This window comes from Ornithorhynchus anatinus, chromosome 7 (genome assembly GCF_004115215.2).
Source record: "Ornithorhynchus anatinus isolate Pmale09 chromosome 7, mOrnAna1.pri.v4, whole genome shotgun sequence".
Taxonomy (NCBI): Eukaryota; Metazoa; Chordata; class Mammalia; order Monotremata; family Ornithorhynchidae; genus Ornithorhynchus; species Ornithorhynchus anatinus.
In genome coordinates, this window is record NC_041734.1 from 58,579,933 (window position 1) to 58,606,106 (window position 26,174).

Below are 26,174 nucleotides of genomic sequence, written 5' to 3' on the forward strand. Positions count from 1 at the left end.
AGACAGACAGAATTCCTTTGTCAGTGCAGGAAGGCCTGGCCTTTGCTCCATCGTTTAATGAAGTCACCATTGCAGTCAGAGACGAGAAGAATGGGCAAAAGTCTGGAGTCTAGTGGCGTGTCTGCCGATATCCACAAGCACCGGAGGGGAGTACTCTCAGATTCCTGCCCTGGCTTTTCCTCAAAATATGGAATTCTGAGAAAGTGCCACAGGATTTCAAAGATGCCAGCAACAACTCCATCTTCAAGGGGAAAGGGGGAGAAAACTGTCTGTAGGAACTCTCATTAAAGGACAGTGCTCGCCCTTGAAAAGTAGCATGACCAAGTGGATGAAGCACAGGCCTGGGAGTCAGAAGGACCTGGCTTCTAATTCTGGCTCTGCCTTGGGTCTATTGTGTTACCTTGGGCAAGTCACTTCACTTCTCTGTGCCTCAGTTGCCTCATCTGTAAAATGGGGATTACTTCTGTGAGCCCCATGTGGGACATGAACTGTGTCCAACTTGATGAACTTATACCCAGCCCAGCGTCTGCCCCATAGTAGGCCATTAACAACAACAAAATAAGAAATTGCTGGCTGGATCCAAGCCAGAGCCCTTCTGGGGAAGCAGTGTGGTTCAGTGGAAAGAGCCCAGGCTTGGGAGCCAGAGGTCATGGGTTCGAATCCCGGCTCTGCCACTCGTCTGCTGTGTGACCGTGGGCAAGTCACTTAACTTCTCTGTGCCTCAGTTACCTCATCTGTAAAATGGGGATTAACTGTGAGCCTCAAGTGGGACAACCTGATTACCCTGTATCTACCCCAATGCTTAGAACAGTGCTCTGCACATAGTAAGCGCTTAACAAATACCGACATTATTATTATTATTATTCTGGACCAACTACGTAAGAATGCACTCCCTGATCCACAGTTGTGGCTTCAGGCCACAGCTGCACAGAGGAAACATAATCTCTGCTGCATATCAGATACAGAAACTCTAGAAGCGACAGTGTCCAAACACCTGACAAAAACCTCGTGGCCTGGGTTCTAGCAACTGCAGCAAAACAGATTTTCCAGCCCTGGTAAGTTTATCTGGATCCTAAAATTGCTCTCTGATGCTCTGGCCAAGAGTTTCAGAATCAAAGACGTTCGATCTCACCCTCTGCCCATCCCGACGGAGCGCAGCGGGGCTGTGAACTAGGTTCAACCTTGTTCGACCTCTGCCAGTTAGCCACGCTTCTAACCCAGAAGGGGGAGAGAAACAGTTCAAATTCTCGAGTCAGTTACCCCCAGGAGGGTTTACACAAGCCTGCCCCTTCCCCGGAGGGGGCAGTGGGCAAAAGCAAGGAGAGGCTGGGACCCTCTATCAATGGGGTTGGTCAGAGACTCAGGGCCTCGGTCTCCTCCCAGACAGACCACCATTGGTGGCGCTCCTGAGGCCTCTGTAGTTATTTGGCATCGAGGGGACTTTGTTGTTCTTGGATCGGGCTTGGAGAAAGGGAGGGAAAAGGATTTGTTTTTGATCCACCACTGGCTGGGGCTGCTGCCCTTGCCATCTCCCAGTGCTGTGAGAGCCAAGCCATTCTTCAGAATGCCGGGAAGCTCGTAGCACTTCAGAAACTAGGGCTGTTTTGCCTGGAGCGTTGGGAGTAGTGACTTGGAGGACTGGCATTTACAAAGTACTTACTTTGCGCAGAGCACTGCTCTTAGCCATTGGATAACTATACACAGGTGAAAATAGACCAGGTCCCTGGACCTCAAGGGGCTCCATTCAAAGAAAAAGGGAGGGGAGAGGCTATGGGTGACAGACAAAGAGAAGGATAAAATAATTGAAACACAAAAATACAGATACGAGACAAGGGAACAATATCTACAACAGGACGGGAAGTGGATGAGGGTTGCCCCGTCCAAGCACTACTGTGAGTTTGTAGTTATTTGATTTTTAACGCTGTTCCACGGCGGACTATTTACTTTTTAATTGGTCTTATTGTTTGTAAGTTATGGTTGTTAGTAACTTATTCTCACTGATTCATTCGTATTTAATGAGCGCTTGCTGGGTGCGAACCGCTGTGGCCTAAATGCTTGGGAGAGTACCAACAGAACAAATTCCGCTGCCCACAACAAGCTCACAGTCTCCAGCACTTGTACAGTGCCTGGCATAAAGTAAGCACTTAACAAATGCCATCATTAGTATTAGTTAGTATCAGTTACTTACTAATAGTACTATAATAGTAATAGTATTAATTAGAATATAAAGAATATTATTTTATACTACTAATATAATAATAGTAGTATTAGTAGGTTCTTGTTCTAGGTATCTGTTTCTTCCCACTTGTGGGGTGGGCCTATGCATTAATTGTTTATCCTGTATTTTTCCCAGTGCTTTAGCACAGTGCTTTGCCTAGAGTAAGGATCATCTTCAAGGATCATCATGTTTTAAAGTAGCTTTTTCTGAATTTGCCTTTCCAGGTAGATAGTAAACTCTCCCCAGCCTTTCTTGCAGGGGGCAGCAGGGAACAGAAAGTCCAGTGAGGGGCCATTTTCCCATTGCTCCAGCCCTTGGGGTGACAGTCCCCACAGCTCAGTGGGAGTGCTGGTCTGCAGTTTGGGTCCCACAAGGCTTACAGAGCTGAGCCAGTCCCTTCCACTCACACCTGAGGTCCCACCCAGGCCCCCGGTGATAGAGGCAGCAGCTGGAGGGAGTAAGGAGCAGGGTGGCTTAGTGGATAGAGCACGAGCCTGGGAGTCAGAAGGACCTGCGTTCTAATCCAGGCTCTCCCACATGTCTGCTGTGCGACTTTGGGCAAGTTGCTTAACTTCTCTGGGCCTCAGCTACTTCATCTGTAAAATGGGTATTAAGAGTGTGAATCCCAAGTGGGGCAGGGACTGTGTCCTACCTTATTAACACGAATCTACCTCAGCACTTGGAAGGGTGCTTGGCACATAGTAAGTGATTAACAAGTATCATTATTATAGAAAGGAAAGGGAGGGGAGCAAGTGAATGGGAGTCTATGTCTGTTTTTGCCCCTGGGAAACCAGACTCGGGGCTGGGGTGGGGAGCAGGCAGTAGGTATTGGGAGGATTGGGGAGGTGGCAGGATAAGAAGCTGGTTGGAAGAACTGGGCAAAGACGGCTGCCTGGTCTGGGTGGGACCAACTGGACTGGGCAATGCTGAATTCACTGGGTAGGGCTTGCTGGTCTGGGCCGGGACAACTGGACTGGGTGGTGCTGGCTGGACTGGGCAGGCTGGCTGGACTGGGCAGGTTTGGTTGGACTGGGTGGAGCTGGGGAGGTGCCACGTAGTGGCACCCCTGGCACCCCTAGCAGTGTTTGCCTGAGACACCTCTTCAAACCCTGTTCACTCCTATGTGGGTCTCTTAAGGATGTGGTCTTTCTGCGCCCAGCCCCTTGCCAGCCCCCCATTGTGCCCAGCCCCTCCCAGAGCCCGTTTCCTGGCCCCCTACTGGAGACCAGAAGCAGCAGGGGTTTGGGATGAGGCCCTCCCAGGCCCAAGGGTGCTAGCCCACCAGCCAAAAAGGCCGCTGCCATAGAAATATTTTCATAACCAGAATGGCTGTTCTGGGACTTTTACTTACTGGGGCCAAGTTCAGGCTGGTTCTGCTTTATTTCCAGCTCTGCTTCGGGACCTGGATCTATCCCAGGAGGGGCCATATTTGATTTTATAGCAGCTCTGTCAGTATCACCTCTGCTCTACCCTGAACAAACGGCAAGATGGGATTACAAGCAATGAGGTCTTGGAATGGAGCCAGCATCAAACAACACTCGCTGTCTCACCCCTTCTCTGGGCACAACATATGAGGAGAATGGATGGCAGCAGAATATTCAATCAACTACTAGATGGTGTGCCAAAGTTGAGGACCATAAACAAGGAGGACCGAACAAATGTTTTGAAGATATAGCGAAGCAGAATTTCAAACAACGTGGCGTAGCTGAGGATAACTGAGAGGTGGCAGCAGGAGGCTAGACAGTTTGGCTAGCTGCAATTAGAAACGGGGTGACTTGGAGAAGATGGAAACAATCAAGAGGCAGGATGAAAAATGAGTCCAGATGCAGAAGACAGCAAATGTAAAGCCACAACCGAGGGGTGGTCTTTAAATGCACGCAAACATCGTCAGTCACGCACCAGTCTTTTTGACGACGCTCAAACCCCCGGATAAAATTCTCTCATCAGTTATGTCGTCTTTGAACCCAAAGAACAGCTCTATTTAGTCATTAATTATTAGTAATGGATTTATTGACCACATTACCTTTGTTCTGAGGAGAAGAAAACAGCTTTTTCTCATCACCTCTCTCTGCTCCTGGAAGGCAGCTACCCATTTAACAAGTGAGATGTGGGAGTCCAGAAAGAGGTGATGAGTAGGGAAAAAAAAAATTTCACACAATAATTTGGTGGTGGAGGCTAACCGATAAGGCCTCTCTCCCAAGGAGAGGTGACATTTGACATTTTCCCTGTAGACTGTTAGCTTGTTTTGGGCAGAGAACTTGTCTACCACCTCTCTCTATTGTGCTTTTCCAGGTACTTAGTACAGTGCTCTGCACTCAATAAGCACTCAATAAATACGAGTGATTGATTGATCCCACAGCCGGTTCCAGGAGCCGGAAAAGGAAAGGTTCTGAGAGAGCTGTGGGTAGGAGAGATGGATGGAGATCCTGGAAAAAGAGATCCCGGAAAATAGCCTCAACTTACACTGGTCAAATGGGAGAGATGGTGGATCTAATTGATCTTCTCCTTTTGCTCCTGGCTGGTAGGAGTTAATAATAATAATAATAATAGTAATAATGGTATTTGTTAAGTGTTTAACTATGTGCCACACACTGTACTAAGTGCTGGGGTGGATACAAACAGGTCAGGTTGGACACAGTCCCGATCCCATTTGAGGCTCACACTCTCAATCCCCATTTTACAGATGAGTCACTGTGAAGTGAAATGACTAGCCCAAGGTCACATAACAGGTAAGAGGTGGAGCCGCGATTAGAACCCATGACCTTCTGACTCCCAGGTCTGTGCTCTAGCCACTATGCCACGCTACTTCTCAGGAAGGATGGAGACACTAGAAAACTATACGTCTTTATAAAAAACTGTTCTAAGGGATGAGACTGGTGACTTTGGAGAGATTAGATTTTTCCCTTGCATTCAGGAGAGGCTTACTTAGGTTCCTCCCTCCACCCCATCCCGTACTCCATGAATCAGCAAAAGAGAGTCCAATCTCTATACCTTTGATGCCTTACCCACCTCACCCCTCCATCCTCAGGGAAAGTGTACAGAGCTGGGAAACGTCCGGCAGAAAAGTGGAGCTTGTGTGCCTTTTGGCATTTCCTTTCCTCCCTTGTCCCCTTCCTTACCCTCTCTGGGACTGAAAACCAAAATAGCAGCTGGATAAAGTCATAATGGCAATTGGATGAAACCAAAATGGCAGTTGGGGAGAGAGTTCAGCGCATCAGGGCCTGGAACTCTGCCTCTTTATAAGCCCTCTCTCCCATTTTTCACAGGAGTGCCAATTAGGACAGCCAGCAATGGGACTCCAAAGCTCCAGACCCCCAAGACCCAAATGACATCACCCAGGCCACATCAGCCACAGGTGATGAGATGATGCCACACGGCCGCCATTTTACAGAAGTCTGATCAATTCAGATCATATTGCCCTGAATGCAGAGTGCTTCTCTGGGGTGCCCTGATCTTTCTGATTGCTTCAAAGTCTTCCCATTCCCTTCCCGGATCCATAAGAAGTCCAGAGCTGTGAACTTCAGCCATCAGAACAGAGGGGGAGAGAGGCTCTGTGCCTAAGATTTAAAAACAGACTTAAAACAGTCCAGTAACTCTACCCAACCTGGGCAAGGGACAGTCCAGCCGGAAACCAGACGGTCCGGTATGATACGAGACTTTTGGATATGCCGGTGCTGGTCCCCTCCCCCAGTGACTAGATTATGCCAACCCCCTTCTGCCAGCATGCATGCTGGCACTCAGCCTGGATGAGGGAGAATTGGGCCCAGGAGCACCACCAATCTCAGGATCCTGTGGCAGATAACTGCATCTGGGGGAAGGCTCAGTGGGCTGCTGCATTTTCTGTCCCCTCAGAGGGAAGACACAAGAAACCTGCCTCACATTCTGTTATTTTTCACTCCATCAATCCATCTTTCTCGATCTTGAGGGCCTGGGCATAAGGGGCAGGAGAAGCTCATCTTCCTAAAAGGTAAAGGTAGTCTTTATTAGCCCAACCGCTTTCCACCACCCACAAAACCAACAGAAGCATCAACTTTGAATCACTCAACCAGGAGAGTCCATCCACCCCTGGAGTGATATAAGGTAGAATAGGATAGCACATCCACCCCCTTTTCTGCAGGGGCACGCCTGGGGACCTGTGGGGGCAAAACACACACACACATGCCAGAACATCACAAGTTGCTATGTAAGACCACTGAGCACACTTCAAAAGCCCTGACTTCTCCTCGCATTTTCTAGATTGGAAGACAGAGCAGCCTGGGGTTGGAGTTCTGGCAGAGGAAGTTCCTATGATCCAAACAGGCCTCCCTCTACCATTGACTTTCTAGCCTGTAAACTCACTGTGGGCAGGGAATATGTCTAACAGTTCTGTTGTATTGTACTCTCCCTAGTCCTTAGGACTGTGATTTGCACACAGTAAGTTATCAATAAATGTCACTGAATGATTGATTGACCACACCCTATGTCTTGGGGCAATCCACTCAACTCCACAGCTCTGTAGCTGAACAATCTCTACCACCTTACTTCTGGAAAGGATATTGTGTGGGGACTTTCCCAGAGCACAGAAAGAAAGGAAGAGGGAGATTTAAGAGGACATTCCCAGCTAGGTCCCCTCCCCCACCAAGCCCAGTGGCTGCCCCTACAGTCCCACCAACCCAGCTTCTGTATTTATCCTGGAAATGGACCCCGAGGGCAGGATAGGGCCCCTCAGATCTGCTTGGACCCCATCGTCCCCCAGCCCTGAGCAACCAAGCAGGAAAACTAGTAGAGCCCATGCCTCCTCTGCACCTTTGGAGTTACTCTGGAGTTATTGGGGGGAAATTAGGGTGACATTGGTGCAAATAATTGAACATCTTTCCCGAGAGAGACTTCAGGCCTCACTGCTTTAGCTGCTACTTAAATGGATGAGCTAATTAATTTAACTAATTGCTCTCAAGGACTAATATTTTGCAGTCACATGACCCAGATGCATAATATCCTTGCTTGCCATTCTCACGGTTGATTTTCCTCCCTTCCTCACCGACTCTCCGTTTCCTCATCCTCCCAGTTTTCATTTCCTCCCTTCATCCAGATCCTGGGTGGTGGGCAGGAGACACTTGCTCTGAAGGGGTTTGTAGGCTTTGTCCTTTATAAGGACATAAGACCCTGCCTGACTCCAATACTGGGTCAGATAAATGGTCCATCCAAGCTGGTATTCTGTCTAGGATAATGGCACCAATGACAATGAAGGAGCAAGGTGATGGTGGCCCTCCCATACCCTGCATACAATGGATGCTTAAAAAATACCACTGATTATTGACTGAATATGATAAGAAAAGGATAGGGATGGAAGCCAGGATCAGGGTTTGAGTGAGAATTAGGGTTAGGGTGCTTCCACTTAGTTTGAGAGGTCCTGGAGCACCCAGCTGACTTAGTATAGGGTGCTGCAAGCTCTTCGTGGGAAGGATTGGCAGCTATCACCTCTATTGTATTGTATTTCCCATTGTAAGGACTCAATACCACTGATTAATTGATTCCTCCGCAGAGTCTAATGTTCTTCTATTCTGCTCTCTAATCAGTGGTATTTGTAGAGCACTTACTGTGTGCAGAGCACTGAACTAAATGCTTGGGGGAGTACAATACAATAGAGTTGGTAGACACCATCCCTGCCCATAAAGGGCTGACAGTCTAGAGGGTGAGACAGACATTAAAGTAAATATAGATATGTAAATAAGTATCATAGGACTGAGGGTGGGGCAAATATTAAGTGCTTAAGTGCAAAAGTGATACAGAATGGAGAGGGAATAGGGGAGATGAGAGTTTAGTCAAGGAAAGCCTCTTTGAGAAGGTGTGATTTTAATAAGGCTTTCAAAGTGGGGAGAATGGTGGTCTGTCAGGTATGAAGGGGGAGGGAAAGTTCCAGGCTAGAGGAAGGACATGGGCACAGGGTTGGTGGTGACATAGACTAGTTCAAGGTATAGAAGAACATTGGCATTAGGGGAGCAAAGTGTATGGACTGGGTTGTATTAGGAGATCAGCAAGGTAAGGTAAGAGAGGGTGAACTGATTGAGTGATTTAAAGCTGTTGCTAAGGAGTTTCTGTTCAATGCGAAGTTGGAAGGACAACCACTTGAAGTTCCTTGAGGAGTGGGGAGACAAGGACTGAACTTTTTTCAGAGATAGGATCCAGGCAGCAGAGTGATGGAAAGACTGGAGTGGGGTGAGGTAGAAGGCAAGGAGGTCAGTGAGGAAGCTGAATCAGTAAACAAAGCAGAATATAATAAGTGCTTGGATCAGCGAAATAGCAGTTTGGGTGAAGATGAAAGGGTAGATTTTAGTGATGCTGTGAAGGTAGGAGCGACAGGATTTGGAGATAGACTAAATATGTGGGCTGAATGAGGATATGGGTTGAGGATAATGACAAGATAACAAGCTTGTGAGACAGGGAGGAGAATGGTGTTGTCTACAATGTTGGGAAGGACAAGGGCGGGTGGTATTTGGCTGGGAAGATGAAGAGTTCTGTGTTGGTCACATTAAGTTTGAGGTGTCAACAGGACATCTAAGAAGAGAAGTCCTGAAGACTGGAGGAAATGAGAGACCAGAGGAGAGAGATGAGGGCTAGAGGGTTAGATTTGGGAATTATCCACACATAGATGGTAGTTGAAACCACAGGAGCAAATGAGTTCTCTAAGGGAGTGGGTATAGATGGAGAATAGAAGGAGACCCAAAATTGAGCCGTGAGGGTCTCTTGCAGTTAGAGAATGGGAGGCAAAAGAGGAGCGTTTGGAAGAGGCTGAGAAGAAGCGGCCAGAGAGACCGGACGACATCCAAGAGAGGACAGAGTCAGTGAAGCCAAAGTGAGATAATGTTTCAAGGAGACATAGGTGGTCCATAGTGTTGAAAGAAGCTGAGAGATCGAGGGTTAGGATGGAGTAGAGGGGGGTGGATTTGGAAAGGAGGTCATTGGTGACCTAGAGAAGGCAGTTTCCATGAAGTGAAGGGAGCAAAAGTCAGACTGGAAGGAGTCAAAGAGAGAATTAGAGGAGAGGAAGTGGAAGCAGCAGGTATAGACAACTCTCTCAAGGAGTTTGGAAAAGAATGGTAGAAGGGAAATGAGACAATACTGGAGGGAATCCTGGATCAAAGGAGTTTGTTTTTTTTAAGAATAGGGGATATATGAGCAGGTTTGAAAGCAGTGGGGAAGGAGGCATTGAAAAGTGATAAACGCTTACCTAGCATTTCCTTGCTGTCTGTCCATTCCACATTGTCTATGTCCCTGCGCAGCCAGAAAGGAGTCACGTCCATTCTCAGAAAGAACTGCAAGTGTCTTAGAACAGGACTCTGCCCCTTGGGGTCTCAACTCAGACTTGCCTACCTGTCTTTTACTTCGCTTTCTTAGATTCTGACTGCCAGACAGACCTCCAGCAGTTGACTAATAGAGGAGCTGAGGTCTCAGAGCATGGAGGAGAGGAGCAAAGTGATTTGGGGCACCATGGAGGATTTTACCTCAGTCCTCCCCAGTCCTCCGTGTTGGGAAAATCTGCCTTGAGATGCATTCCCTCCTACTGCAGTGTAAGTCTTCCCTGCTGGTATTGTCAATCAGTCAATCAATCAATCATACTTCTTGTCCTTGGAGGTAGAGACCAAGCTGATCTTCCCCTTCTCATCAAAACTTCTTGAAGATAGTTAGCAGGCCTCCTTTTTTTTTAAAAAAAAAAGTTGTATTTGTTTAGCCCTTACTATGTGTCAAGCACACTTCTAAGCACTGGGGTAGATAGTAGTTACTCAGATCAGACACATTCCCTGTCCCACTAGAGCTCACAATCTAAGGAGCAGGGAGAACAGGTATTGAATCTCCATTCTGAAGTTGAGGAAACTGAGAGTGACTTGCCCAAGGTCATACAGCAGGCAAGTGGTGGAGCTGGAATTAGAACCCAGATTCTCTGGCTCCCAGGCCTGTGCTTTATCTACTAGGCCATGCTGCTTCCTTCTTGGTCTTCTTTCTGTCATTTCACCCTTTCATCTAATGAAAACAATCAAAGGCTCAGGTCTCCATAACAGCAGTGGAAATCTGGCCTCAGCTTTCTCCCTTATTTCCCAGCAAAAGGGTGGAGGGTGATCTGAGACACTACTGGGTCCAGAGAGGGGTCTAATGGTGGGATAAGCCTGGTGGCAGAGGGATGGACAAATTGACCTCTGGAGAGTGTGTCTGGTTTACCTGACAGGCACCAAGCTTTGCTGTGTTCTGGGAAACCTTTCTCCTACAGGAAGGTTAGATGGAAAATGATCACTGGGGGCCAGACAAGGGCAGAGAGCAAAGGTCACTCACCTTGTTTGGTGGTATCTGGTCAAATCTTCTCCTGAAAAAATCAGAAAAGAGAGATCAGAGGAGAAGGAAGGGAGGATGTTTTGGTAGCCCAATAATCTAAATAATTTAGAAGGGTTGGCATGTCCAAATTAGAAGAAGAATATGTTTCTGTGTGCATGCACATGTGCGGGTGGGTGTGTGTATGTTTGTGTGTGTATCTGGTTGAGGGAAGCAGGAAAAAAGGGTTCTTTTGAGTCAACACTGCAGGAAAGCAAGGTCAGTAAAGGCATTCCACCCTTTGGCTGAGAGGATTGACTGCAACAGTCAAGTTATGGCTGAACATTCAAGCCTCCTCTGCCCCAGAAAACAGCGACATCCTGGCTGGAGGCGGGTAGGGTGGGAGACCTGGAGAAGAGGGAGAAAGTGGGAGGGGTTGGGAAACTGGGAAGTCCTAAAGCTCCAGCACCTCCTCTCTATCCCCCCATCACCACAGAAAGGGGAGTAGCAGGTTTTCTCCCAGCAAGCTGTCCCTGTGCCTCCAAGCAGGATGGGATTAACAAATCAGACATAATTGAAAAGGGATGGGAGGAGCATGCGGGGTTGATGAGGCTGGCAGCCCCTAGGACGTTTTCCTACACAGGACCCCTACCAAGATGGAGCAGAGCAAGCAGAGGAATTGAGAGAGTTCAAAATCTGGGCAACTGGATTTCCCTGTTCTGCCTTCAGGGTGATTCCAGGTGTGGCCCAAGCTCTTCTGAGTCCTCAAGGTCCCTGCCAGGGGCTAGACTAGTGGTGCCTGAGAGCTAGCTCTCCTTGATGAGGGTTGGGGGGAGAAGAGCAGGTGCTCCCAAGGCCTGGGTACCCTGCTGTAGCCCCAGCGCCTTTTATTTCCCCCCTCTCACCCTGTCCTTCTATTTTCTTTGCCTAAATCCAGAACAGGACCATTAACCAGCAGAGCAGGGCCAGAGAGAGGGGACAGCCAATCCCCGGGAGGGCTGGGCTCCTCCCTTGAGAAAGCAGGGCCCGAAGCTGAATCCGCGTCCAGTCCGATCATGGCCTGAAGCAAGGGAGGATGGAATGGCGGTACAGCACAGCCACCGTGTTAAGAGAATGTGTACCCAGCCCTGGGCAAAGTGTCGTGTGGAGCACTGCCCTGTGGAACCAGGAATGAGAAGTTTTCTGGCCCTCATGGGGAAGACCTATATCCACTGAGAGGAGGAGCAGGATGCTGTATAAACCTCTTGCAGCCCTGGAACAGAAAAACTGATTCTACTGCATTGTTGTTTTTTTCCAGAGTGCTTCCCACTAATTACCTAAATTAGTATCCCAGAATCTCTAGGGGTAGGGAATAATTTTGCTAGTCACAGAGTGAGGAACTAAGGTCCAGAGATGCTAAGTGTCTTACCCAAAGTCACACTGGACATCATTGGTGAAATCAGGAAATGAACCCACCTCTTCCAATTCCCTGCCCTGCACTCTTCCTACTAGATGGAGAATCGTGGATGGGGAAGGGGAAAAGAGGCTGAGGGAAGAGAAAGAGGAGGGAGGGAGAGGGCCCAGCAGTTGGTTGATTGCCATCATAGTTACAGTTACTCTCACCCCCTCTCTCTGAAGAGTTCAAAGCCCTTCACAAATCCTTTTCTCCTTCATCCTCACAAGGCCACCTGAAAGACAAAGGGTCTTGAAGCTTTCCCCCAGACCATCTGAGGGAGAGGCTAAGAGAGGCTTAGCCTTGCCTCTTGCTACACAGAATTTCAGGGACAGAATGGGGAACAGAAGGCTGTTCTCCTGGCTCCTAAGCCAGCGTGGCTTCTCTCCCACTCCACTGGCAGGAGGGATGGGGAGAGGGCTGTCGGGATGGAGGCTTGGTGAATTAGCAGCTGGCGGGAGGGGGTTCCACTTCCCGTCCCACCAAGTTCACTGGGAAAGTAACCCCACACCTTTCTTGTCCATGTTCCTCCCCTCAGAACCTTTCAATCAATCAATTATTGAGTGATTATTGTTTGCCAAGTACTGTACTAAGCACTTAGGGGAGTACCATACAATAGAGTTTGTAGACATGATCTCTGCCCTCAAGAAGCTAGAGCACTTGATTTGCATGTATGAGGCCTAAGGATTGGTCCCCATCATTTCTAATTTTATAGGAAACAGCATGGTGCAGTGGTTACAGCACAAGCCTGGGAGGTCATGGGTTCTAATTCCAGGTCTGCCACTTGTCTGCTGTGTGACCTTGGGCTAGTCACTTCACTTCTCTGTGCCCCAGTTACCTCATCTGTAAAATGGGAATTGAGACTGTGAGCTTGGGACAGGGATGTGTCCAACCCGATTAGCTGGTATCCATCCCAGCGCTTGGTACAATGCCTGGCACAAGGTAAGCACTTCACAAATACCATTATTACTATTATGTTTCTGGACTGTGCATTTCCTGTTCCCCGCCCCATACTGTGTTGCCTGTCTCCTTATACTTCCACCCTTCTCTGCAGCTTTTCTATTATTTTAATCAATCAATGGCACTTATTGAGAACTTACTGTGGTCAGAGAACTGTACTAAGTGCTTGGGAGAGTTCTATACAATAAAGTTCATAGGCATGATCCTTACCCTCAAGGAGCCTAGAAGCTAGTGGGGGAGACAGACAAACAGAAAATAAATTACAGAGAGGGTAAGAGGCAGAGTATAAGAATATATACATAAGTACTGTACTGCTGGGGGAGGGTTAAGTTTGAAAGTGCTAAGGGGTCAGAGACCCAAGTGCATAGGTGATGCAGGGGAGAAGGCAAAAAGGATGGGGAAACGAGGGGATAGTGAGAAGAGTCTCTTGAAGGAGATATGGTTTTAATAGGGCTTTGGATATGGGGACAGTGGTGGTCTGTCAAATTCGAAGGGGAGGGAGTTCTAGGGCAGAGGGAGAATGTGGGCAAGGGGTAGGTGACAAGAAAAATGAGATCAGGGTACAGTGAATAGGCTGGTGTTAGAGAAATGAAGTGTACAGGCTGGGTTGTAGTGGGAGATCAGGCAAGTAAGGTAGGAGGGGGGATATGATTGAAGAGCTTAAAGTTGAAAGCAAGAAATTTTTGTTGATTCAGAGGTGGATGGGCGACCAGTGGAGGTTTATGCAGTGTGGGAAGATAGATGTGCAGAACTTTGTTTAGAAAAGTGATCTGAGCAGCAGAGTGAAATATAGACTGGAGTGGGGAAAGACTGGAGACAAGGAGGTCAGTGAGGAGGCTGATGTAGTAATCAAGGTGGGATATGACAAGACCTTGAGCTACTGTAGTAGCCATTTGAATGGAGATAATGGGGAGGGAAGGAGAGAGGTTTTTTTTTTACAGGATTTTGTGACAGATTGAAGGTGTCGGTTGAATGAGAGAGATGAATAGAGGATAAGGCCAAGGTCATGGGCTTGCGAGACCGAGAGATTGGTGGTCTATTCAGTGAAGGGAAAGTCACGGGAAGGACACTGTTTGGGTGGGAAGATGAGTTCTGCTTTGGACATATTAAATTTGAGGTGTCAGTGAGACATTCCATCAATCTATCAATCAAAAATATTTCTTGAGCAGTTACTGTGTACTAAGAGCTTGGGAAAGCTCAATATATTAGAGTTAGTAGATGTGATCCCTGCCTAGACATGTTTCCTGCCCACAAGGAGCGTATAGTCTACAGGGAGAGACAAACATTAAAAGAAGCATCCAAGTAGAGATGTCCTGAAGACAGGAAGAAATTTGAAACTATAGAGAAGTAAACAAGTCAGAACTAGAGAGGTAGATTTAGGAATCATCCACAGTTGAAGCTGTGGGAGCAAATGAGTTTTCTGAGAGAGTGGGTGAAGATGGAGAATTAAAGGGAAACCAGAACTGAGTCTTGAGGGACCCCTTCAGTTATGGGGTAGGAGGCAGAGAAGGAACATGTGAAGGGACTGAGAAGGAGCAGCCAGAGACAGGAGAACCAGGAGAGGACAGCATCAGAGAAGTCAAGGTCAGATAATGTGTTCAATGTTTTAATTCTTGTATTTGGAAGCGACTAGCAGCTGCTATCCCAGCAGCTTCTTCCACTAATGCCATCATTCGAGCTGCCTCACGGGCCAGAAGAGCAGGTTGGCAGAAGCTCGCCCAACCCCACCCAAAACCTCCTCTTCTTTCCAAGCCCCACCCAGGTCCAGCCTCCACCCCCTGGTTTTGCAGCCCCGAAAAGGTCGGAACCTGAACTCTCTTCCCCTCTTCAAAGCTCTACTGAGAGCTCACCTCCTCCAGGAGGCCTTCCAAAACTGAGCCTCCCCTTTCCCTCTGCTCCTCCTCCCCTCCCCATTCCCCCTCCCACCCTCTGATCTTCCCCCTTCCCCCTCTCAGCACTGTGCATATTTGTATATATTATTTATTATCCCATTTATTTTGTTAATGACTTGTATATCTCTATGATTCTATTTATCTTGATGTTGTTTGGCTTTGTTTTGTTCTGTTTTGCTTTGCTGTCTGTCTCCCCCGTTTAAACTGTGAGCCCGTTACTGGTCAGGGATCGCCTCTATCTGTTGTCGAATTGTACATTCCAAGCGCTTAGTACAGTGCTCTGCATCTAGCAAGCACTCAATAAATACTATTAAATGAATGAACGTAGGCTAGAAGCTCCTGGGGGCAGGAATCATGTCTACCAAGTCTATGCTTTGTACTTTTCCCTAGCGTAGCTCTCTGCACGCAGTAAGTACTCAAATACCACTGATTGATTGATTCAAATCACTAGTCATACAGGAGCCGGGAGCAGAGGTGCTGGCAACAGTAGCAGCAAGTGTTTAAAAACATAGTACAGTTAAGAGAATTTTAAAAACGTGTGGGGAGGGGATGAGCTGGGGTGGGCTAGAGAGATGGTAGGGAAGGGAGTTCAGGGTGCAAAACAGGAACAGGAAGCCTTCAGGGTGTTATCTGGGAAGGGCAGGGCAAGGGGTGGGGTTGGTGAATCTGAGTTTACTGGGGGAGTGGGACTGGGTTTAATTACCTCAAGAAATCATGGTCATTTTCCCTCACCCTGCAATCTAATGATCAGTGATAACTACTGAGTACTTACTGAGTGCAAAACACTGCACTAAACCTTTATGGGCAGGGAACACGTCTACCAATTCTGTTCTATCGTACTCTCCTAAATTCTTAATATAGTGCTCTGCATTCATTCATTTAATCCTATTTATTGAGCACTTACTATATGCAGAGCACTGTACTAAGAGCTTGGAAAGTACAATTCAGCAACACAGAGACAATCCCCACCCACAAGGAACTCACGGTCTAGAAGTCTCTGCACACAGTAAGCACTCATTACATACGATTGATGGATTGATTGTCACTGGCCTGCTGGATAACTGGCATGGTAGTCCTCAAAGCCTAAGATAAAATCAGAAGGCCAGGGACCCCGAGCCAGATGGCCACTCTAGACAGATACAAATAGCTGAGGGTGGGTGACTGAGATAAAGGCAAGGGATCTGGAGAACATCTCAGGGAGGGAGTTGGAAAGGGAGTTCAGCATAGAGGAGGCCAAACGGGCATCTTGGCAGCAGGAACAGGCCATGCGTGCATCATTAGCTGGTGACCTGGCATCATTCTGGGCCATAAGGCTCCTGAAAGTGGCTAGCGTCCATCCTTCTGCCCGCCAGTGCCCTTACCCTGCAGGGCCCAGCTCTGCCAGTGTTCCTCCCTCAGTCGCATTAGAACACTATCTTCCCGAGTCCTGGGCTCCCTGTTTCACTCCTTCAACATGTTCCACCGCAGAGCTGATCTTCACTTCAATATAGACCTTTAGGCAACCTGGCCTGACAGGGTCCTCTGAAAGTCAATTCAATCGGCCCCAACTGCTTTCAGTTCAGCCCAAACAAAATGTTTCTTTTCTGTACTTATCTAGAAAAAGCTCCACTGCTACAGCCATTTGATGAGGGTGATTTCACCTCACTAGCTTGAACCTCCTGTGTCTGACCTGATTATCTCATGTCTACCCCAGTGCTTGGCACATCATAAGCGATTAACAAATGCTCTGTTATGATTAAGTTGCCTAGGTGGTTTGTCTTACAGTTCTCCTGTGGGCCCCCAATGATTTCCTACTTATAAATCAGGAGGACTCTTCTCCAGCTGGGCCTGCTGACAGAGTCTGGGGCCACAGAGTCTGGGGCCCAATGCACGGTAAAATGCCCATGGGCTTGTAAACGTTGAAGTGTACTTGCAAATCTGGGTTAAGGATGAATTACCCCCTACCCTTCTATGTTATGGATGAATTACCCACTACCCTTGTATCTGCTTCCCAGACACCCTTTCAAGGTCTGGAGGAAACTCGTGCCCATAAATCCATCAATCAGGAGTATTTATTGAGTGCTTACCCTGTGCAAAGCACTCTCCTAAACTCTTGGGAGTGTACAGTAGAGTTAATGAATACAATCCCTATAATCAAGGAGCTTACAGTCTAGCAGGGGAGACAGACACTAAAATTAATTAGAGGGAGGGGGAACCAACAGAGTTTAAACATATGTGAGCAGGGAACATATCTCTATCAACTCTGTTGTACTGTACTCTCCCAAGTGCTTAATACGGTGCTTTGCACACAGCAAGTGCTCAATGAATATGATTGACTGATTGAAGTGCATATGGGGAGGAGGTAGGGGTGAGTATGCAACTGCTTGGGTGAGACAGTCCTTAAGTCTTCAGGGAAAAGAATAAAGCAGGCAGAAGGCTGAAACCTTTTCGAACAGATGAATCAAATAAAATGAAAGCTTTGAGCAGTTGGTGTGCAAACAGCAGATCACATTATTTAAACAGAAGATGGTGTGGAGAAAAGAAGTAAGAAGAGGGGGAGAAGAGAGAAAAATAGAAAGAGACTGTAAACTCATTATGGGCAGGGAACATGCCTGGTAATTCTGTTGTATTCTCCCAAGTGCTTAGAGCAGTGATCTGCTGCTAGTAAGTGCTCAGTAAATACCATTGATTGATTGATTAAAAAAGAGAGCAAAATAAAGAGGGAGAGAGAAAGGAGAAAACCAGAATAAGAAGGAGAAAGATAAAAGGAGAATGAATGTGATAAACAGCAAAAGGGAGAAAGGGAGTGAAGGAGAAGAGAACAGCTTCAGCTTAGCCTGGGGCTTGTAAGCTCCTCGAGGGCAGGAATCATATCTTATGACTCTAATGCTCTTTCCCAAAGCCTTAGTACGGTTCTCTTCACACAGTAAGCATTCAGCAAATACCACTGATTGAACAGTGTTGAGGGGACAGTAGATAGGGAAATAAGGAAATGAGAGGGCAATCAGGGAAGTCCTCCTGAAGAAGCTGTGATTTCAGCAGGGCTCTGAAGATAGGGAGAGCTATCATGGGCCAGGTTTGAAAGGGGAGGGAGTTCCAAGTAGGAAGGAAGGCATAAGCATAAGCATCTCTCACAGTGAGAGATGAGAATGAGGCACCGTAAGTAGGTTAGCATTAGAAGAGAGAAGCATGAGAGCTGAGTTCTATGGGAGAGGAGTGAGGATAGGAATGGGGAAATAGCTGATTGTCTGAAAGCTCATGACCAGCAGTTTCTGCTTGCTGTAGATAGGGATGGGCCACTATTGGAAGTTTTTGAAAAGTGGGGAGAAGTGTGCAAAATGATGCTGTAGAAAAATGTTTGGGAAGGAGTGTGACGTACGGACCAGAGAGGGAAGGCTGTAAAACTCTTTGTGGGCAGGGAACGTGTCTACCAACTGTGGGGCATTGTACTCTCCCAAAGACATAGTCTAGAACTCTGCACGTGGTAAATGTTCAATAAATACCACTGATGGACTGATTGAATGGGAGAAACTGGAGGCAGAGAAGTCAACAAGAAGGCTGATGAGTCGAGTTGGGAGCTGACAAGTGTTTGGACCAGCTGGTCCTGACAGTGTGGATGGGAAAGAGAGGGTGGATTCTGGAGATATTGTGAAGAAAGAACCAACAGGATTTGGTGGCCCATCAGCCCAGCCCAGCCCTCAGCTCTGCGCTGGAACTCCTATCACCAGCAAGCTTGATGTAGTATCATTGTGGGACCCGTTTGCATCATTGTGTATGCAAATGAGGCCATGCTGCTACTTTGAATCGTCCTTGAGCAGCTCTGGGGGCTTGGCATGATACCAGCTGCTGGAGATGCATTTTGGGAGGGGCAAAGAGGGAGGGAATGAGGAGCGGCTCTCCTGAGGAGGGGAAGCACCAAACCCCTGTGTCCTTTGTCCTGCTTCTCTGGTCCCTAAGGAATTCCCCAAGGCTTTGGCCCTGGCATATTCTCTATCTGCTCCCTCTGGCTTTGCTTCACTTATTGGCCAAGCTTGCTGAGGCAAAACCAACCCTCCTTAGTCCTTGGAATAAAAAAGCCTGAATTCACATACTTCTGAGTGGTGCAAACAGAAGCAGCTTTGTATTTAATTCAGCCAAAGCAGGATTGGCAGCAGGTTCTCTTTGCTGTCATTTCAGTGTCAACAGGAAGCCGGATTGCTCGAGATGATGGAGGCAGGATTCAGGGCCTTCTGATTGGCCAATGAGGAGGCTTGATTGACAGCCGTTGCCCCGTGTGTTGGGGCACATGCCAACCCCTCCTCGCTCCAACCCTGAAGTTGGTATGCCTGGTCATTGAAGACTGCCATGGGACTGCCTAGGAAGGCAGCAAGAAGCAGGGATGGAGAAAGGGGCTGATAGGGCTGGATATACTGTGTGCCAACAGGTGGAGGAATTGACACCATGGGTACCTGGACAGATTTGGGCCAGGGATAGTGGGATGGACTTCCAAATACTCTACCAAAGGGCTGCCCTGAGCTCTCCCTGCAAATGTGAATTTGGGGCTGGGGCTTGGAAAAGCACCAGGCAGAACTGGGTCAGAAACAGATATGTCCAGCCAAAACTCCTCAAAAATAGACTGCTCCATGCAGATTTGTTCTAGGCCTCTCATTTGAGGGTCCACTCTTGAAAATCTGACTTGTCCTCATAGCCCCCCGGTAGGTACCAATTCCCCAATTATCCAGAGGAGGGTATTTCCCCAGAATCGAGGGCTGAGACAGCACAGTGGCCCTGAAATTCTCATGCATCAAGTCCCTATAGAAACATAGTCTAGGGGCCCAAGTTGGGGAAAAGGTGAGTCAAAACCCAGGAGGCCTAGATCCCAGCTCAGTCTTCACACCCAAGTCCCTTCCAAAGACCCGCAACCTCCCCCCAATCTCCCTTTTCTCTCATCCATCCATCTCCCAGGACACCCACCGGACCCCTGAACCTAGATGCTACTGCTATCCAACAGTGTAACCTCCTGTCCTCATTGCTCTGACCCTGGAGGTTACTGGAAGCAGCTGCAGAAAGGTTAGAAGGAGCAGGGTAACATATATACCTGCTGTGAATGTGAGCGTTTGGGCACGTACAATTTGAGTTTGGACTTATATTTATCTGCATACGGGGGTCTCTCTTTAGAGATTTGTATGTTCTAGGAATGCGCATTTGAATATGTAATTCCCTGTACATACTTGGGTACGGATATGGATATTCTGCATGGAGTTTATGTATGTAAATATATGTGCCCATGTGTGCATGGATGTACATGTGTGCGTGGTCATGTATGTATGTGACTGAGTGTATGTATGCATGTACAAAGGTGTTCATGTTTGCGTATGCATGTGAATGCGAGTGTATAATCTGTGCATTTGAAAACGGCAGCCCAGCCTGCACCAACCTCAGACACTGCAATGCAGTGGTCCTATTTTTTTAAAAAACTCCTTTATTTCTGGGAAAGTTGCAGCTAGAACCCTTTCTAAAGGGACTGATGGCCTTGCCGATCCCTTTGGTGCCAGGGTGTTTACACTGAGGGGTCTCCCTCTCCCCGGCCAAGTTTCCTAAAGGTGGCCCCCAAGACTCAGTTCAGGGAGGAAGTTGGTGAAAAGTCAAAGAGAAGCGGCTGATCTCAGATCTGAGCAACCCGTCCATCTGTGCTCCCCATTTCTGGGCCAGGTGCTCGGTGTGGCCCACGGGGTAGCACCTCAAAGCCCTGGGTCAGAGGAGCCTTTCCCTTGCACGGCTCTATTCCCCAACTTTCAGGGGCCCCTTCTGAAAACTCAGCCTGCTACAGCCAAGCAACCTCACACACACAACTCACCCACTTCCATGCCATTCCCCTCTCCTGGAAAGCCTCTTTCTCCTTCCCAAATCACTTGCCAATCACCTCCTACTCCCACTCTGACCATGCCCCCTTCAAATCACCCCGAAGGAGGCCTATCCAGCGCCTTCTCTCCAGGAACTGTGATCATTCCAGTAACCCATTTCAATCACACCGCAGGCAGTGCATCCCTGTATAATGGAGTCGATGCTACGGGTTGGGGGCTCGAGCATCGTCTTACACCTCAGGCACTTGTGCTTTGGGAGTACTGGAATGTATATGAGCTTAGCTGTGAACTTCTTCTAAGTGTCCAGTAAATACCATTGATTGATGGACTGATTGATTAACTGTCCCAGGTGGTAAGCAAGTGAGGCGATGGCCTCAGAGCACACCAGCAGGGCAGTAGAGGGGAAGGGGAGACGTCTGGGGCTGCAGTGGTTAAAAATTGGAATGCTCCCGCCCATCCAAAGCTGTGCCAGCACTTAAAGGGACTTGGATGGGGAGATGGAGCAAGGGGGAGGGAGACTTCCTTGGATAAATGTTCTAGGTTCACGGGTGAAAATGGGTTTTCTCTGACATCATTATGTTTCACTGCAGCATGAGGTAATGACATCAGATGGAATGCTGTGCGTCTGCCGTGTCCATCTGAAGTCTGATGAAATGCTGAGAGCCATCCCCGGCTGATCTTGACCCTGCCTACGGCCCCGGAGTTGGGGCTGTACCCACAGGGTCCGTTCCCTCAGAACTGTCTGCCAACTCTGTGGCATGGCACTCTGCCAAAGACTAGTCCAGGGCTCTGCACATGGTAAATGCTCAATAAATACCATTGGTGGATTAATTGACTGGGAGAGACTGGAGGCAGGGAGGTCTGCAAGGCGGCTGATGAGGATGATGATGGTGGTATTTGTTAAGCGCTTACTATGTGTCAAGCACTGTTCTAAATGCTGAGGAAGATACAAGGTAATCAGGGTGGCCACAGTCCCTGTCCCACATGGGGCTCACAGTCTTAATCTCCAATTTACAGATGAGGTAACTGAGGCCCAAAGAAGTTAAGTGACTTGCCCAAGGTCACACAGCAGACAAGTGGCGGAGTTGGGATTAGACCCCATGACCTTGTGATTTCACATCACATGTGAAGCAGATGTGAGGCCGTTTCGCATCCCGAGACACTGTCACAGTCAACGATGCAGTCGAGTCGGGTTGGGAGCTCTGCCCGCAGGGTCTGTTCCCTCAGAGCTGACGACACCAGGGTGCGCTCAGCAGGGTCTCCCAAAGAGTTGCAGGTTTTAGCCTACACAGAATCCTGGAGTTTCTGCTTCTTGTCCTGCCACCAGCACTTTGTCTGCGTGGAGGGTATTACCTCCCCCATGCATCCCCCAAGCCTCCATAGTTGCTCTCATCTGAAGACTCACTTGCACGGCTCTGCAAACACTCCCCTCCATTAATCTGTCCTTGGGTCTGCACCCTCGGGATGCAGTTAGGCCAACAGGCGGTTCCCAAGGTAGCCGCCTCAGTAGCCCCTGCAGTCTTTGCCACCATGCTAGCCTGTGGTCACTTTGCCTGCAAGCGGGTGTGCTGCACCCCTGCCCACACAGTGCACCCACTGCCCCGGTGGGAACAGGATGGGTGGGCATGATCGGGTACAAATGGCACAGCACAAAACCGCTCACGCTAGAATCAATTCCTTTGCCGAGGTCCTCGAACCTTGGGGATCGGTCAGAGGTTTATGACCGGCTACTCCATCACATCACTGTCATCATTATCACATGATCATCATCACATTATCATCGTCATCATCATCATCATCATATTAGGCTTTGTTCTCTCTCTCTCAAATGGCCAAGTCCTGGAGCTTTATTTCTACCATAGCCCTTCTTTTCTCCCCTGTCAATCAATCAACAGTGTTGACTAAGCTCCTACTGAGTGGAATTGCTGTGCTAAGTACCCCCAGAGAGTATGACAGAAGGAAGATTCGAATGCCCTCCACGAGCTCTCGGCCTCCTGCACTAATCAAGAGACCTGCAGTAGCCGGAATCTCAGGGATAGGAAGTTCTTGTCCCATCCCTCTGCCTTCAGTTCCTCACTTGCCCTAAAACCCTCAGAGATGAGGTGTGTGTGCCTGTGTGTGTGTGTGAGTGAGAGAGAGAGATAAAAAGAGAGAGAGAGAATGCTTAACGCCATAACCCACCCACATGCTGCTACTTCCTAGCTAGGTAGAAGGGAAACCGGAGGTGGGTGTGGAGAGGAGGAGGATGAGAGAAGAAGGGGGAAGAAAGAGGAAGGAGACGGTGAGCCAAGGAAAATGGAGTGGAGCCAATATCCACTGTGCCAGCAGGTTGGACTTGTAGGGTGCTTTAGTGTAGATGGGCTTGTTTGACCCCATTCCCCCTTCCCCTCAGGTCATGGAGGGGCAGAGATCATTTCCCCATTTCAGAGATGGGAAGACCAAGGTTCAGAGAGCCTCTTCTCCCTCTTCTTTTTTCCCATTTGGGTAAACAATTTGCTCATCATTTCCTGAAGCCAGTTCTGTTTCTGTCCTCCCCAGCCTGGCCACCGGGCCCTGGGAATGCCCAAGCACCGCAGGCTTCCTGCTCCTCAGAACAGAACGGAAACAGCACCATCCCACCTGCCCACTGCTCTGCTCCACCGCCAGGCACCTCGCTGACACGGCAGATGGCTCTACCTCGCCCAACCACCAGCGCAGTGACGGGCTGAGGGCTGGGAAAGCCCATCTGCTGGGCAGGTGGGCGGGCGGGAGACAGTCACCAACAGGGAAATAGAGAGGCTGGGGAGTAGGATGCTTGATTCTGGGAGGTCAAGGGAGTCTGCGGCCCTCAGGGCTGGTTACTGGCTTTCCCGATCCCAGAGGCCTCCAGTTCTGGTTGGTTGGAATTGCGGGAGGAGACGGGCACCTAGAGACCTGAGATCGGCTCCTTGCGTGCCAAAGGAACTCACTGCTCTTCCTGACGGAGAAAAAGGCCCGCAGGGGCCACCAATCAATCAATGGCAACCTCTGACCACTAGCCATGACCACTGACCATTAACCAATGGCAACAACTGAGGATTGTAAGAAGACAGCTGTCCCCAACTCTCAAGAAGCTCACAATCTGACCGGCAGGGTGGGTTAGAGTGAAAGCCAGAGGTAGAATATATAGCCAACATGCAATTGGCAAGGATTGGCTCTCTTTATTGCTGTATTGTACTTTCCAAGTGCTTAGTACAGTGCTCTGCATACAGTAAGCGCTCAATAAATATGACTGACTGACTGAATGAATGAATGAAAGTCTGCCCTGAGCTCGTGGGTTTCCACCTATTCCCTAGATCCAGGCAAAGTCCTGATCCCTGAATTCTGGGCGCAGAGCTGTAGAGTTTGGAAGCTGGACTACGGTGAGTCCCCAAGCCGACGTGCTCAATCAATCACGTTTATTGAGCACTTACTGTGTGCAGAGCACTGTAGTAAGTACTTTGGAAAGTATGATACCATAGAGTTGGTGGATGCTCCCAGCCCTGCCTGGATTTCACCCCTCCCTGCCCCCTCACTCTCAAGTCCAAATACTGGGTGTGTGGGATGCACTAAGGCCCAGAACTCTACTCTAGAGCAATGGCTACAATTCCAGCTCCTTTCATCGGTCCAGTTCAATCTCAACCATGGACATGGTGGGCCGGAGTGGAAAGAACACGGGACTGGGAGGCAGGAGACCTGGGTTCTAGTCTTAGAGCCACCACTAATCTACTGTATAGCCTAGGACAAATCTCCTAACCTCTCTCTGGCATCAGTTTCCTCATCTGTAGAATGGGGATAAAATACCTGATCTCCTTCCAACTTAGACCATGGGTCTCATGAAGGACAGGGTCTGTGCTGATCTGATGATCTTCTGTCTGCCCCAGTGCTTAGTGCAATGCTTTTGACACATAAGAGGCACTTAAATTCCATCATCATCAATCGCAGATCAGAATTATAAACCAAAAGGAATCAGAGGCTGGAGCTGGTACGCGGACAGCCGGGCGGCCAGTCGCTTCTATCTCCACAAAGGGCGAACAACAACAACAAAAAAAAGTGGGCTGAAACTGTAGTAAGAGGGATGGAGATTAGACATGTGGAAGTTTTATGTACAATGCTAGATTGAAAGAGCAAGGCCGCTATGAAATCCCCGCCAAGCAGAGAATGTGTCTGCTAATTCTGTTGCATTGTACTCTTCCAAGCGATTTAGTACAGTGCTGTGCATATGGTAAGTGCTCAATATGTACCACTGATTGATTGACTGTGGCCTACCCCTCAGCCTTCCCTTCTTCATGCTCAGAGGACCTACTTCCTCAAACATGTCCTCATAGGACACACTTGCCAACCCCTACATCTCGGTTGCTCTCCCAGAATCTTATAGTCCACTGAAGCATCCACACTGAACCATTTGATGAGATCCTAGAAGTCCCACCTGGTCCCCAGGGCCCAACCCAGGCATGATTTAGCATGGCCCTGGTAGTCAAAAGGTCATGGGTTCTAATCCCAGCTCCGCCACTTGTCTACTGCATGATCTTGGGCAAAATCACTTCACTCCTTTGTGCCTCAGTTACCTCATCTGTAAAATGTGGATTAAGATTGTGAGCCCCATGTGTCTAATCTGGTCACCTTGTATCTACCCCAGTGCTTTGAACGGCGCTTGATACATAGTGAGCTCTTAACAAATGCCATAATTATTGCCTCCTCCTCCAAGAGCGCTCACCCAGCCAGTTAGTCAGCAAGGCTGTGTTGACTGCCCATCGGATTAAGGGTCAGAAGTCCACGCTGAAAAATAGCTATTGTTCCTATCCGCTAGGTGATCACAGGACAATCCCCTTCCGTGTATCCATATTGACGCAGGAATAAGTGGAAGGACAGGGAGAAGGGTCAGTGGTTGTGCTGGTGGGGTGGGGAGTGGGTGGTTTAACCCGGGAAGGCTTCCTGGAGGAGGTGGCCTTGTTTACATTGGACTGGGGGAAAGGGAGGGGTAGGGATGGGCAGGAGCAGGAAGGCGGTTTGATTCATGGGGGTAAGAGGAGGAAGAAGAGGAGGAATGAGTTGTTAATATTTGCTAAGTGCTTACTCTGCACCAAGCACTGTTCTAAGCGCTGGAAGCAGCGTGGTTCAGTGGAAAGAGCATGGGCTTGGGAGTCAGAGGTCATGGGTTCTAATCCCGGCTCTGCCACTTATCAGCTGTTTGACTTTGGGCAAATGGCTTAACTTCTCTGTGCCTCAGTGACCTCATCTGTAAAATGGGGATAAAGACTGTGAGCCCCACGTGGGACAGCCTAATTACCTTGCATCTACCCAGCGCTTAGAACAGTGCTTGGCACATAGTAAGCGCTTAACAAATACCAAAATTATTATTATTATTACAAGTTAATCAGGTTGGACACAGTCCCTATCTCACATGGGGCTCACACTTTTAAATCCCCATTTTACAGATGAAGTAACTGAGGCCCAGAGAAGTTAAGTGACTTGCCCAAGGTCCTGCAGCAGACATGTGGCAGAGCCGGAATTAGAACCCAGGTCCTTCTGACTCCCAGGCTTATGTTCTAGCCACTAAGCCGAACTGAGGG

General features: G+C 48.5%; 1 protein-coding gene across 1 annotated transcript in view; it reads right to left on the bottom strand.

The window, feature by feature from the left end:
- SYT2 (synaptotagmin 2) overlaps positions 1-26,174 on the bottom strand; it is a 150,294-nt gene that overhangs the window by 74,993 nt on the left and 49,127 nt on the right. Inside the window, exon 2 of the mRNA XM_029069238.1 lies at positions 10,523-10,553. The gene's annotated coding sequence lies outside the window, so the exon portion shown is untranslated. The remainder of the gene's footprint in view (positions 1-10,522; positions 10,554-26,174) is intronic.